The 14,584-nt window shown below is 40.1% G+C and overlaps 1 long non-coding RNA gene and 1 pseudogene across 2 annotated transcripts in view; one reads left to right on the top strand and one right to left on the bottom strand.

Annotated features, from left to right (window-relative positions):
- LOC308625347 overlaps positions 1-14,584 on the top strand; it is a 262,666-nt gene that overhangs the window by 86,006 nt on the left and 162,076 nt on the right. The window lies entirely within an intron of this gene.
- LOC308611863 (large ribosomal subunit protein eL34-like) lies at positions 8,124-14,561 on the bottom strand (annotated as a pseudogene). The gene has a single exon. The product of its transcript is annotated as a large ribosomal subunit protein eL34-like (transcript).

The following is a 14,584-nucleotide window of genomic DNA, read 5'->3' as shown; positions in this document are numbered from 1 at the left end:
CCAATGGACAGATCATCCAAAATGAAAATAAATAAGGAAACACAAGCTTTAAATGATACATTAAACAAGATGGACTTAATTGATATTTATAGGACATTCCATCCAAAAACAACAGAATACACATTTTTCTCAAGTGCTCATGGAACATTCTCCAGGATAGATCATATCTTGGGTCACAAATCAAGCCTTGGTAAATTTAAGAAAATTGAAATTGTATCAAGTATCTTTTCCGACCACAATGCTATGAGACTAGATATCAATTACAGGAAAAGAGCTGTAAAAAATACAAACACATGGAGGCTAAACAATACACTACTTAATAACGAAGTGATCACTGAAGAAATCAAAGAGGAAATTAAAAAATACCTAGAAACAAATGACAATGGAGACACGACGACCCAAAACCTATGGGATGCAGCAAAAGCAGTTCTAAGAGGGAAGTTTATAGCAACACAATCCCACCTTAAGAAACAGGAAACATCTCGAATAAACAACCTAACCTTGCACCTAAAGCAATTAGAGAAAGAAGAACAAAAACACCCCAAAGTTAGCAGAAGGAAAGAAATCATAAAAATCAGATCAGAAATAAATGAAAAAGAAATGAAGGAAACGATAGCAAAGATCAATAAAACTAAAAGCTGGTTCTTTGAGAAGATAAACAAAATTGATAAACCATTAGCCAGACTCATCAAGAAAAAAAGGGAGAAGACTCAAATCAATAGAATTAGAAATGAAAAAGGAGAAGTAACAACTGACACTGCAGAAATACAAAAGATCATGAGAGATTACTACAAGCAACTCTATGCCAATAAAATGGACAACCTGGAAGAAATGGACAAATTCTTAGAAATGCACAACCTGCCAAGACTGAATCAGGAAGAAATAGAAAATATGAACAGACCAATCACAAGCACTGAAATTGAAACTGTGATAAAAAATCTTCCAACAAACAAAAGCCCAGGACCAGATGGCTTCACAGGTGAATTCTATCAAGCATTTAGAGAAGAGCTAACACCTATCCTTCTCAAACTCTTCCAAAAAATTGCGGAGCAAGGAACACTCCCAAACTCATTCTACGAGACCACCATCACCTTGATACCAAAACCAGACAAGGATGTCACAAAGAAAGAAAACTACAGGCCAATATCACTGATGAACATAGATGCAAAAATCCTCAACAAAATACTAGCAAACAGAATCCAACAGCACATTAAAAGGATCATACACCATGATCAAGTGGGGTTTATTCCAGGAATGCAAGGATTCTTCAATATACGCAAATCAGTCAACGTGATACACCATATTAAAAAATTGAAGGAGAAAAACCATATGATCATCTCAATAGATGCAGAGAAAGCTTTCGACAAAATTCAACACCCATTTATGATAAAAACCCTGCAGAAAGTAGGCATAGAGGGAACTTTCCTCAACATAATAAAGGCCATATATGACAAACCCACAGCCAGCATCGTCTTCAATGGTGAAAAACTGAAACCATTTCCACTAAGATCAGGAACAAGACAAGGTTGCCCACTCTCACCACTCTTATTCAACATAGTTTTGGAAGTTTTAGCCACAGCAATCAGAGAAGAAAAGGAAATAAAAGGAATCCAAATCAGAAAAGAAGAAGTAAAGCTGTCACTGTTTGCAGATGACATGATACTATACATAGAGAATCCTAAAGATGCTACCAGAAAACTACTAGAGCTAATCAATGAATTTGGTAAAGTTGCCGGATACAAAATTAATGCACAGAAATCTCTGGCATTCCTATATACTAATGATGAAAAATCTGAAAGTGAAATCAAGGAAACACTCCCATTTACCACTGCAACAAAAAGAATAAAATATCTAGGAATAAACCTACCTAAGGAGACAAAAGACCTGTATGCAGAAAATTATAAGACACTGATGAAAGAAATTAAAGATGATACAAATAGATGGAGAGATGTACCATGCTCTTGGATTGGAAGAATCAACATTGTGAAAATGACTCTACTACCCAAAGCAATCTACAGATTCAATGCAATCCCTATCAAACTACCACTGGCATTTTTCACAGAACTAGAGCAAAAAATTTCACAATTTGTATGGAAACACAAAAGACCCCGAATAGCCAAAGCAATCTTGTGAACGAAAAATGGAGCTGGAGGAATCAGGCTCCCTGACTTCAGACTATACTACAAAGCTACAGTAATCAAGACAGTATGGTACTGGCACAAAAACAGAAAGATAGATCAATGGAACAGGATAGAAAGCCCAGAGATAAACCCACGGACATATGGTCACCTTATCTTTGATAAAGGAGGCAGGAATGTACAGTGGAGAAAGGACAGTCTCTTCAATAAGTGGTGCTGGGAAAACTGGATAGGGACATGTAAAAGTATGAGATTAGATCACTCCCTAACACCATACACAAAAATAAACTCAAAATGGATTAAAGACCTAAATGTAAGGCCAGACACTATCAAACTCTTAGAGGAAAACATAGGCAGAACACTCTATGACATAAATCACAGCAAGATCCTTTTTGACCCACCTCCTAGAGAAATGGAAATAAAGACAAAAATAAACACATGGGACCTAATGAAACTTAAAAGCTTTTGCACAGCAAAGGAAACCATAAACAAGACCAAAAGACAACCCTCAGAATGGGAGAAAATATTTGCAAATGAAGCAACTGACAAAGGATTAATCTCCAAAATTTATAAGCAGCTCAGGCAGCTCAATAACAAAAAAACAAACAACCCAATCCAAAAATGTGCAGAAGACCTAAATAGACATTTCTCCACAGAAGATATACAGACTGCCAACAAACACATGAAAGGATGCTCAACATCTTTACTCATCAGAGAAATGCAAATCAAAACTACAATGAGATATCATCTCACACCAGTCAGAATGGCCATCATCAAAAAATCTAGTAACAATAAATGCTGGAGAGGGTGTGGAAAAAAGGGAACACTCTTGCACTGCTGGTGGGACTGTGAATTGGTACAGCCACTATGGAGAACGGTATGGAGGTTCCTTAAAAAACTACAAATAGAACTACCATATGACCCAGCAATCCCACTACTGGGCATATACCCTGAGAAAACCATAATTCAAAAAGAGACATGTACCAAAATGTTCATAGCAGCCCTATTTACAATAGCCCGGAGATGGAAACAACCTAAGTGTCCATCATCGGATGAATGGGTAAAGAAGATGTGGCACATATATACAATGGAATATTACTCAGCCATAAAAAGAAATGAAATTGAGCTATTTGTAATGAGGTGGGTGGACCTAGAGTCTGTCATACAGAGTGAAGTAAGTCAGAAAGAGAAAGACAAATACTCTATGCTGACACATATATATGGAATTTAAGAAAAAAAATGTCATGAAAAACATAGGGGTAAGACAGGAATAAAGACACAGACCTACTAGAGAATGGACTTGAGGATATGGGGAGGGGGAAGGGTAAGCTGTGACAAAGTGAAAGCACGGCATGGACATATATACACTACCAAACGTAAGGTAGATAGCTAGTGGGAAGCAGCCGCATAGCACAGGGAGATCAGCTCGGTGCTTTGTGACCGCCTGGAGGTGTGGGATAGGGAGGGTGGGAGGGAGATGCAAAAGGGAGGGGATATGGAAACATATGTATATGTATAACTGATTTAATTTGTTATAAAGCAAAAAATAAAAAAATAAAAAATAAAAATAAAAAAAATAAAGATAAATCAAGTCTGTCTTTAAAACCAACAATCCAACCCAACATTGACAAAAAAAATTAGCCTTTTGTACCCAAATAAGCAAGTGGATTCTGCTTCTATGGATGTTCAAGTTCACAGGTATTCTCATCTGTATTGTAAGGATACCCTGCACCTGAAAAAAAAAATACGTGTAAAAATGTGCTACTCAGCACTCTCACAGTCTTCAGATTGAAACAGCCTTTTGAAAAGCAATTTCATTAAACACAGCAACAGTTTTCAATGTAATGCTCCTTTGAGTAATTCATTCTTAGGACGTTCTCAGAGATGTGGACAAAGGTGTAGTGTTCATTTATGCTCACACTTTTGTAACCTACAATGGTAAAAAGTTAGAAAGAGCCAAACGTTCCACCAGGAGGAATGGTTATATAAGTTATAGCATGTATTTAGAAGAGATTGTTACATAGGCTTAAAAAAATCTTTGAAGAATTTGATTTAAAACAAGGTGGAAAAAAAGTAATATAAAAAATATATATGTATAAACCATAATGAGACACCACTTTACACCCATTAGGATGGCTATTATCAAAAATAAAATTAAATAAAATAACAAATGTTGGCAAGAAACTGGAGCCCTTGTGCACTATAGGTGATAATGTAAAATGGTACAGATGCTGTGGAAAACAGTACGGCAATTCCTCAAAAAATTAAACATAGAATTACCAAATGATTCAGCAATTCCACTTCTGGCTATATACCCAAAGGAAATGAGAGCAGTGACACAATCAGATATTTGTACACTAATGTTCATAGTAGCGTTATTCAAAATAGCCAAAAGGTGGAAGCAACCCAAGTCTCTATCAATTAATGAATGGGTATAGAAAATGTGGTGTATTCATACAATGGAATACAATTCAGCCTTAAAAGGGAAGGAAATTCTGACACATGCTACGACATGGATGAACCTTTCAGACATTATTCTTAAGTGAAACAAGGTAGTCACAAAAGGACAAATACTGTATGATTCCAAATATAAGAAGTACCTAGAGGAGCCAAATTCATAGAACAGAGAGTAGAATGGTGGCTGCCAAGGGTTGGGAGTAGGGGAAGAGGAAATGGGGAGTGACTGTTTAATGTTTATACAATGTTAGTTGGGGAAGATGAAAAAGTTCTGAAGATGGATGGTGCTGATGGTTGCATGACAATGTTAAGGTACTTAATGCCACAGAGCTGTACACTTAAAATGATTTAGATGGTAAATTTTAAGTTATGTATATTTTAACCAAATAAAAAATAACACTGGCACATGGATATATACAATATGTGTATGTATATTATATATATAATATGTGTAGTGTATATAATATGTATGTATAGTTTTATATATACAGTAACATATATCATATTATAAAAGGTATGTGGTAAGTAGACTGATAGGTATAAAAATTGATACATTCATGGTATATTCATTTCCCATCACTGCTATACAAATAACCATGAACTTAGTGGCTTAGACAACGTACATTTATTCTCTTACAGTTCTGTGGGTCAGAAATCAGTATCACCGGGCCAGAGTCAAGGTGTCAGCAGGACTGCCGTCTTTTCAGAGGCTCTGGAGAGAATCCATTTCCTTGCTTTTGCAGCTTCTGGGAGCTGCTTCCCTTCCTTGGTTCATGGCCCTTTCCTCCAACTCCAAAGCCAGTGGCACAGTGTCTTGCTTCAGTGGTGACTTCGCCTTCCTCTTCTGTCAAATCTCCCCCTGCTTCCCTCTTCTAAGGACAGGTGTGACTGCACTTAGGCCTCACTGGATTAGCCAGAATAATCTCCCCATTTCAAGATTCTTAATCACATCTTTTGTCATATAAAGTAATATTCACAGGTTCTGAGGACTAGGACATGGATATTTTTGGGGCCACTACTCAGCTTACCCACACATGGATGGACAGAAGGAAAGAAAGAAGTAAAGACTATGGAAAGAAATATAATAAAACTTTAATACTAGCTAAACGGGGATTATAGAATCATGAATTGTTCTCTGCATACTTTTATATAGTTTATAAGCTTTTTGCAATGAACAAGTTTTATAATGAAAAATGCTACCTATTTTCATATGAACTTTTAAAATAATGTAGATATAATGTAGTGTAGTTAGGGTGCTTTTCCAGGTGTGCTGCGGATTTCACTAAACTACCCATCATGTCTGATAACTCTCCTCATGACTGGAATAATCCATTTGTAAAACGTCAATCCTGTAACAGGAACATCGCCTATAATTGTAGAACCAAAACAAGTTTCCCACTTATGTCTATTCAGGACTCAATCCCATCAAAATTAAAATAAAATTTCTATAAAGAGAAGGTTAATGTACAAAAATGTGATGCTACATTTGATAAGATACTTGACAAAACCCAAATCACCTTCTCTTAATTAGCAATGGCCTTGATTTGCACCCAGTTGGTCATCCATGGTATTTATAGCTCCCTCTGGAAAATTCCCCATATCACCACTATTACGTTGCTTGCCCCTGAACTCCCCTTGTGCCTCTGCTATTCATAATTAGAGTCATACACATTGTCTATAAATGAGATATGTCTGATGTGGTGTTGCATTCATTTGTCCGTAAAGCATGGAGAAAATCAAACATCTCCCAAGGGTCTTCATTATCATTCTTTGGTAAATGAAGATTTTTTATGTTAAGCCAGGCACATGCTGGATGCCTTCTGTGGAGGACTTCATCCCAGCTCCTGCTCTATCCTGCCAGGTGAGTGCCAGCATCACTGTCATCTTAGAGAGGAAGAAGCCGCAGCTTACAGAGGCCATGTAGGTTGCCCAATGTCACCCAGCTAGTAATTGTTGGAGGTGTGGGGGGAAGGCATTGGTGAAGAGTACAGAACTTACGCTACAGCTAATCACATACTTGTCCACTGAAAGACAAAACCATTCATCTCAGGCCAGACGGTTCATTAACAAACACCTAACATCTGCTCTCCTCAATCTCTTCAAAGTTTCAAAACATGCAAAGAAAGCAGAAGAGATGGCTCTTGCCCTTTTATTTTTTAAGTTTATTTATTTTTTAAAAGTCTTTATTGAATTTGTTACAATATTACAATACTGCTTCTGTTTTTGTTGTTGTTATTGTTTTTATGTTTTGGTTTTTTGGCCCTGAGGCATGTGGGATCTTAGCTCCTGGACCAGGGATCGAACCCGCACCACCTGCACTGGAAGGCTCTAGAGCGCAGGCTCAGTAGTTGTGGCGCACGGGCTTACCTGCTCCGCGGCATGTGGGATCTTCCAGGACCAGGGATCCAACCCGTATCCCCTGCATTGGCAGGCGGATTCCCAACCACTGTGCCACTAGGGAAGCCCCACCTCCTCTGCTTTTGAACCTGCAGTGAAGGATGTTCAAGACGTGAATGATACAAAGTACTGGAGGGAGTCAGTTCACTACTGCTCTCCATGAGGCCAGGGAATGTGACTCATTGTATACCCAGCCCTTAGAACAGGACCTGCCCCAATAAATGTTTGATAAATGAACATATAAATGAATGGATTGAATGAATATGAATGAAGGCACAAATGCCATATGACAGTAAATTCTTCCCCTCTTGGGGATCTCAGACAAAGCAAAAGGAGAGGTAATTTGCGCAATCAGCATTTTCTCTCTCTGATGTCATCAGCATTGCTTGAGTTCATGGGAAAAAAAAGTTTAAAAGGTAGATGTAAATGGTTTTTCCCCTATTATAGCAAATTTTAGCAGTACAAAATAATCAAGGTTTTTCAGATTTTTACCTTTCAGGAGTCAGCAAAGTGGCCTATATTCGTAAAATCAAAGCGATTGGCAACACACCCATCCCACTGGAGTAAGCACCCACGTCTTTTCCCTACAGAGGGAAGGCTTGGTCCCACTAGATCCTTTCCACTCTCTCCCCATTTTTAAGGCAGTCATGACTCCGTTGCTCTTTCCTATTTTTCCCCTGGCTCCCCACCCTCAAATGTGCCCACAAATGTTGGCTACTTATACTGCCAAACCCTTTGTAAAATTCATTTTTGCTCTCCACCATCCAGAAATCTCAACACGTCCCCACCACACACTTTGTGAGTCAAAATTTAACAGTGGCATCCAAAGCCAAACCTCACTTTTCACTTAATAAAACCCAATAATTACTGTGCTTTCTGAAGTCAGATCCTCCTGCTAATCTGATACAAACCATCTAAAATTAGCGTTTTCCTTCCCCCTCAATGCCAAGGGTGCTAAGTGACTCAGCCCTGCCAGGCACCAGCCCCTTCAGCTTCCACGGTCTGTGCTGACACCCCGTCATGACACACTCCCTCATTTTGTGACCACATTTCTTTCTACATCTTTTCATTCACCCCAGTGAACCTCCTTCACTTCAGCATCTCTCCCTCCCTCCCTCCCTCCCTCTCCCTCTCTCTCTCTCTCCCTCTCTCCCTCTCTCCCTCTAGTTTAAACCACGTCAGGCTTGGCTCTTTTGCCACAGATGAGAGCAGAAGATACTCTGTTATCTGACAACGGGGGAAGAATTTCTCTTCATCTATTTTCTGGTTAAAGGAAAGGAATCGCCCTTATCATCCTTGGGTGGCCAGCCTTCAAATACAGTAATTCACATGGTAAAATGTACCTAATACTGAAGCTATACCGAATTTTCATGAGTCTTGGATGATGAAGGCTCTTGTGGGAATACTGGAATACTTTCGGCTCATCGTTATATCACTGATCACTGAATTTAAATTTTATTGGTTTTGTAATTGTATTTATATAACTCTATTCTGGTTTTATATCAGTATAGGTAAAATAAGCTTGAGGAATTTATCCCTGATTTTATGACAGTACACATGCAAGCAATGTCATAATAAAACTAGTTTAAGTCATGCTGCAGGGGAGGGGGGATTGTCTGTGAGAACATGTACTCTTTTAAAGGGGTCCAGGCTTGAAAGACACTGATCTACATATGCATTTCCTTTTAAAATAAATTTGCTGCTTTTGAATCTTATCACTGGTTAACAGCAATATCTACGATTTCATTCTAAATATATTGAGTTTAGTATCTCAATAGCAAGTAATTCTAAGAAACAGCTAAAGATGATGACTTTAGTGTGTACTATATATTTTATGGTGGCTGAATTTTATATATTACAGTATGTATTATAAGATTTTTAAATTAACCTGCTTTTCACTCAGAACCTCAGAGTGTTTATGTGTATTCATGCATTGTGCCTTCAAGTAAGTGAAATTGAAAATCTGGATTTTATACTCATTATTCAAATACAACCTATATTAATAAGCCAAATTACATGAAATACAAATTTCAGAAAAAGTATCTTACTGAGCTATTAAAGGTTTATCAGTGAAAATAAAGAGTTTTGCAAATACAGCAGACAGTGCTTTGGTCTAGATTTCAATACTGGTCCTCTGTTGCCAGGTACTTAGATTTCTTTCAATTCTTCTGTTTGCCATCTTCCTTGAGAAGAAGCTGATCTTGGTTATAATAATTGAGGAGGCTAGCTTTACACTACAGGGAGGAAGAAATCCTTTCAGCATACTCCAGGAGAGGCTGTCATATATAGAAATCTTCGCATCTGTATCATCTTCCTTTGCTTTTGCTAAGATCCACCCAGCCAATCTTCCACCATCAAATGTTTGTGTAAAACATACTTCTCCTCTAGGTTGAGGTGTTTTATATTTAATCTCTGAGGAGAGTTCACCTTCGTTAACATCAGTCTCTTCTGAATTTTCCTCAGTCTTTCATCTCAAACACCATCATCCATAAATTCTGCATAAATTGAGATAAGAAAATGCAAACGTAGCCAAAAGCGTTGGAGACACTTAATATCTGTCTCGTGTGCCCATTTTCGGCAGGGGCAGTTCAGATGTCTTTGTCACTGCCACTTGGTCCCTGTATCTCCTGAGACCTAAAGTATTTTTAATTAATGATATTTAACACTATCCGCCAAGACAACTGGATTTCACATATTTGCACTGAAAACACGCACAAAATAAATGACTCTTCTTTCCTCAAAGAGGATTATGTCTCATGATTAAAGACAGGTAACCACTGAATTTCTTTCAGATAATATGGAATGAATTGTCACTTTTCTCTATTCCGGTTTCTCTCTGTGTGAAAGAACAAACAGAACTGTAAAAAGTTCAAAGTTCTTTTCTCAGCTGCTACAAGCTTCATACTCTGTAGGTTGCCATATGTATTTGCGTTATGGAAGGCAAAGACTGTGATAAACATCATTCATGAGTCTGTCTGGTTTTTGTTTCATCCATTTCATGGCATATCTGCACTCAAGGTTCTCAAAAATCATTTAATCCAAGATCCTTTCCTAGACAACAATTCCAGAGATTGCTTGTTTTATGAGTCTCCAAAAGGCTATAATAATACTTAAAAGCAAGGGAGGAGGCAAAAGATATCTTTGAAAATTACATTTGAAGAAGGGAGAATGTAAATGGAATTAGCTACTCCAAGTGTTGAGAGATATGACCAAGTTTAGCGGTTAGTTCACTTAAGTGCTAACTTTTCACTCAGATTATTCAAAATAGCATCTATTTCAAGTTGGATTTGTTGCCGAGCTAACCTTTTTTAAAGTACAGTAATATTTATATCTTTGTTGTAAAAATTCAAAACAGTGCAGAGTGAGAAATATCCAAACCATGAGGCCCTACCCCTGGTCCCCCAGTCCTATTGCCCAGAGGGAACCACTTAAGATATTTTGTGGGGCTTGCCTGGCAGTGCAGTGGTTCAGAATCCGCCTGCCAATGCAGGGGACATGGGTTCGAGCCCTGGTCTGGAAAGATCCCACATGCCAAGAAGCAACTAAGCCCATGTGCCACAATTACTGAGCCTGCGCTCTAGAGCCCATAAGCCACAGCTACTGAGCCCACGTGCCACAACTACTGAAGCCTAGAGCCCATGCTGCGCAACAAGAGAAGCCATCACAAGGAGAAACCTGCACACTGCAACGAAGAGTAGCCCTTGCTTGCTGCAATTAGAGAAAGCCAGCACACAGCAACGAAGACCCAACGCAGCCAAAAATAAATAAATAAATAAAATAAATTTTTAAAAAAAGATATTTTGTGTATCTTTGTAGACATTTTCACTGCATGTATTTCCTTAACACACACACACAGAATCATAATATACTCTCTGTTCTGTAATCTGACAATACATAGAGCTGATCAATAGCAAGTAAGCCATTGATAAGCTATTGTAGTGAGGTGGTTTTTCTGCAGGGCTGCCAGTGTGTTGCCTTCATGAGCAGTAAAAAAAAAATGTGAAGATGGGTGTGGAGGGTGCTAGGGCTTTGATGCCCCAGTCTCTTTCTGAGCAAGAGAAAATCATCATGGCTTCCCCTCTGCTCACTTAAAAACCCATGTACCGAACTACATGGCAGGGGCTGAGTTAGGCTCTGGGGACTCTGAGCCCAGAGAGACATGGCCCTTGCCCTCGTGGAGCTTTCAGTCTGCTCTCCTTACAAACCACTGTTCCTAGGAAAGCATCTGCTCATCAACTCATTCAAGCCAACCTTTACTGAGCACCTATCATGAAACAAGTGCTATTTCAGACACGACAAAGATGAACAAGGTTCCAAACCTACCCTTCAGGATCACAGTCTAATGAAGAGATAGATTACTGTTACCACAAGAGCACTGTGAAATATGCAAGATGCTATTAAGGAGGTAGGATGAGGTGTGACTTCACTTAGCCCTGAGGCCGGGGGGAGGGAAGGGGAGGGTTGGGAAGATTTCCTGAAGCCCCAGGGTGGAGTTGGGGTGAGGTAATTTCAGGTGGAGGGGACAATGCAAGCAGACACCTCTGTCAGGACATGTGGGGAAACTGCAGCACTTTAGGGCTGCTGGAGCATGTGGAGCAGGGTCAGAATGTGGAGAGCTTTGCACACGTCTGAGGACTTCGGGTATATCCAAGGCAATGGAAGGAAGGGGGGCTTGTTTAGGCAGAAGGATTGGGGTGGGCTTAAAGGATCAGAGAGCTCCCTCTTACAGCTGTAGGAGGCTGGGAAACTAACCCAGAGACTGTGGCAGAGGGGTCCAGAGGAGAAATGATGAGACCCTAAGCCAGGCAGGGGTATTTAGTGTGTAAAACTATCTGGGTGTGAGAACAAATTGGATGTGAAGTTTGAAAACAATGGGCGGGTTTCTGGGACTTCCCTGGTGGCACTGTGGTTAAGAATCTGCCTGCCAATGCAGGGGATACGGGTTCAAGCCCTGGTCCAGGAAGATCCCACATGCTGCAGAGCAACAAAGCCCGTGCGCCGCAACTACTGAGCCTGCGCTCTAGAGCCCATGAGCCACAACTACTGAGCCTGTGTACCACAACTACTGAAGCTCACGCACCTAGAGCTCACGCTCCACAAGAGAAGCCACAGCAATGAGAAGCCCATGCACCGCAACCAAGAGTAGCCCAAGCTCGCTGCAACTAGCGAAAGCCTGTGCGCAGCAACGAAGACCCAACACAGCCAAAAATAAAATATAAATAAATAAATAAAGTTTAACAAAGGGACTCCCCTGGTGGCACAGTGGTTAAGAATCTGCCTGCCAATGCAGGGGACATGGCTTCGAGCCCTGGTCCAGGAAGATCCCACATGCCATGGAGCAACTAAGCCCGTGTGCCACAACTACTGAGCCTGCGCTCTAGAGCCCATGAGCCACTACTGAAGCCTGCGTGCCTAGAGCCCGTGCTCCACAACAAGAGAAGCCACCGCAATGAGTAGCCCCTGTTCGCCGCAACTAGGGAAAGCCCGCTCCAAGCAACGAAGACCCAACACAGCCAAAAATAAATAAATAAATATAAAAACTAAATAAACAACCACTCAATTCTACCTTCCCAACCCACCCTCTTAAGATAACCAAGTAACCTGCCTCTCCTCCCCCTATCTTCAACCCAGCACAGCTAGTCCCCACAACGCCCCTGAAACTGCTTTAGTGAGGGTCACCTGTGAGAGGGGTCCCGTTCCCAGAGCTCTCGCAGCACTGGGCTCCATGGCCAGGCCTTCAACTCTTCCTTTGCTTTGCCTGACGTGGCCCTCTCTCTCGGTCTCCTTTACCCCACACGGCGGCTCCTCCATTGGCTTCCCCACCTCCCCGGTCCCTGGTCCTAAAATCAAGTTCCATCTTCTCTTCAGATTCTCCAGGAGCGATCCCGTCTGCACCTCCATCTCCACGTGGAAGTCTCCCAGTTCTAACGCCATTCTTCCAAAATCCCGAAGTCAGGTGTCCAACTGCTGGTATTCAGCCACAGGAAACTTGTCCAGAGCTCCTCTCTCCTCCTCGCCTACATTCTCTGCCTGCGCCAACAGTGCCACCAGCGGTCATCCTACAAAGCCCGGTATCTGGAGCCATGCTTAGCTCTGGCTGGACAGGGCACAGATGCTCCACTCTCTGTCCCCACCTTTGCATTGCTGTGCACTCTGCCCTTCCTTTCTTTAAAAAATACATTTGACACATACAAAATATTATCTACAAAGTCACCATCCCAGATTTTGGCTTATTATTCCCTTTTTCCTTTATTATTTTTATGTTTAATACATTACATACAACATGTTTAATACATACAGAATTCTACGATATACATGAGTTATAAAGCATAATAAACCATAAACCTACCATACAACCTAAGAACAAGAACATTACTAATAACCAGCAACTACCCGTGTGTCCCTCTGTTATCCGCTCCCTCTGTTTCCCTCTCAGAGGTAAGCAGTAGGCTAAATTTTGGTTTAGCATTGTTTTGTTTTGTTTCTTGCAGTACAGTTTTGCCATTTATGTATGCTTAGACAATGTACTCTTTGGTTTTGCTTGGTTTTGAGCTCAATAAAAATAGTCTCAACCATACCCTGGGACTTGCTTTTTTTTCTTAATATTTTCTGAGATTCATTCTTATTGTCAGGTATAGCTGTAGTTCACCTCTTGTCACTACAGAATAATATCCCATAGTGTGAATATACCTAATTTACTTAAACATTCTCTTGTAGACAGAATGGCATTTCAGTTTTTCCCGTTATTAACTATTATGAAGATGTTACTACAACCATTTTTGTACACACCTGCTGGTACACAAATTCAAGAGTTTACTGGATACACAACTGGGAGGTGGAGCCATAAGCTAGATCCTAAAGTATGCAAATGTTCAACTCTGTGAGGTGTAGTTGTTTTCTAAAGCAGAGGTGCCTGTCTACACATCCACACAATGATGAGCTCACATTTAGCGCCTGGTGCTGTCAGACTCCTTAATTTTACAAATCTTATGGATATAAACTGCAAGCTCATTGTGGTCTTAATTCGTATCTCCAAGGTTTCTACTCATTTATAAGCCCTATGTATTTCCTCTTCCTGTGAAATGTCTTTTCAAGTTTCTTCTGTTTTTTTTTTTGTACTTTCTAATTTTTTATTATCACTCAAAAAGGGTTCACTTTTAAATACAAAAGCTACATAAAGCTTTCTGACTCTGTGCTTGTACTTTCAACACTTTCACAACAATTTTCTGCTTCTCAATAAGGAAAGTGTGCTTGATCCTGTCACGGACACATTTAGCACACATGGAACCACCATAGGCCCAGTTGACATGTTTTTTTGTTTTAGACGATCTCACAAGAACTTAGTCTCATAGCGCAAACTCCTTGAAGTCGGCCTGAGCACACGCCACAGGTGGATTTTGGTGTTTTCCTAACCTTCTTGGTATAAAGGTAAACAATTCTACTACCAGGGGTTCGGGACAGGCTGGTTTTGTTAGAGACTGTATTGTAGGACAGCCCACGATGGTATGTCAAACGCTGGACCATCCTGAATGCCTCTAGATACCGTCCCCAGAAGAGGAAGCTTATTTTTTTTTTTTTAAATAGGAATTCTC

The sequence above is a fragment of the Mesoplodon bidens genome, assembly GCF_964165515.1.
Source record: "Mesoplodon bidens genome assembly, chromosome: 1".
Lineage (NCBI taxonomy): Eukaryota > Metazoa > Chordata > Mammalia > Artiodactyla > Ziphiidae > Mesoplodon > Mesoplodon bidens.
The sequence above is the reverse complement of the archived record's forward strand: the minus strand, read 5'-3'. Positions and strand labels throughout refer to the sequence as shown.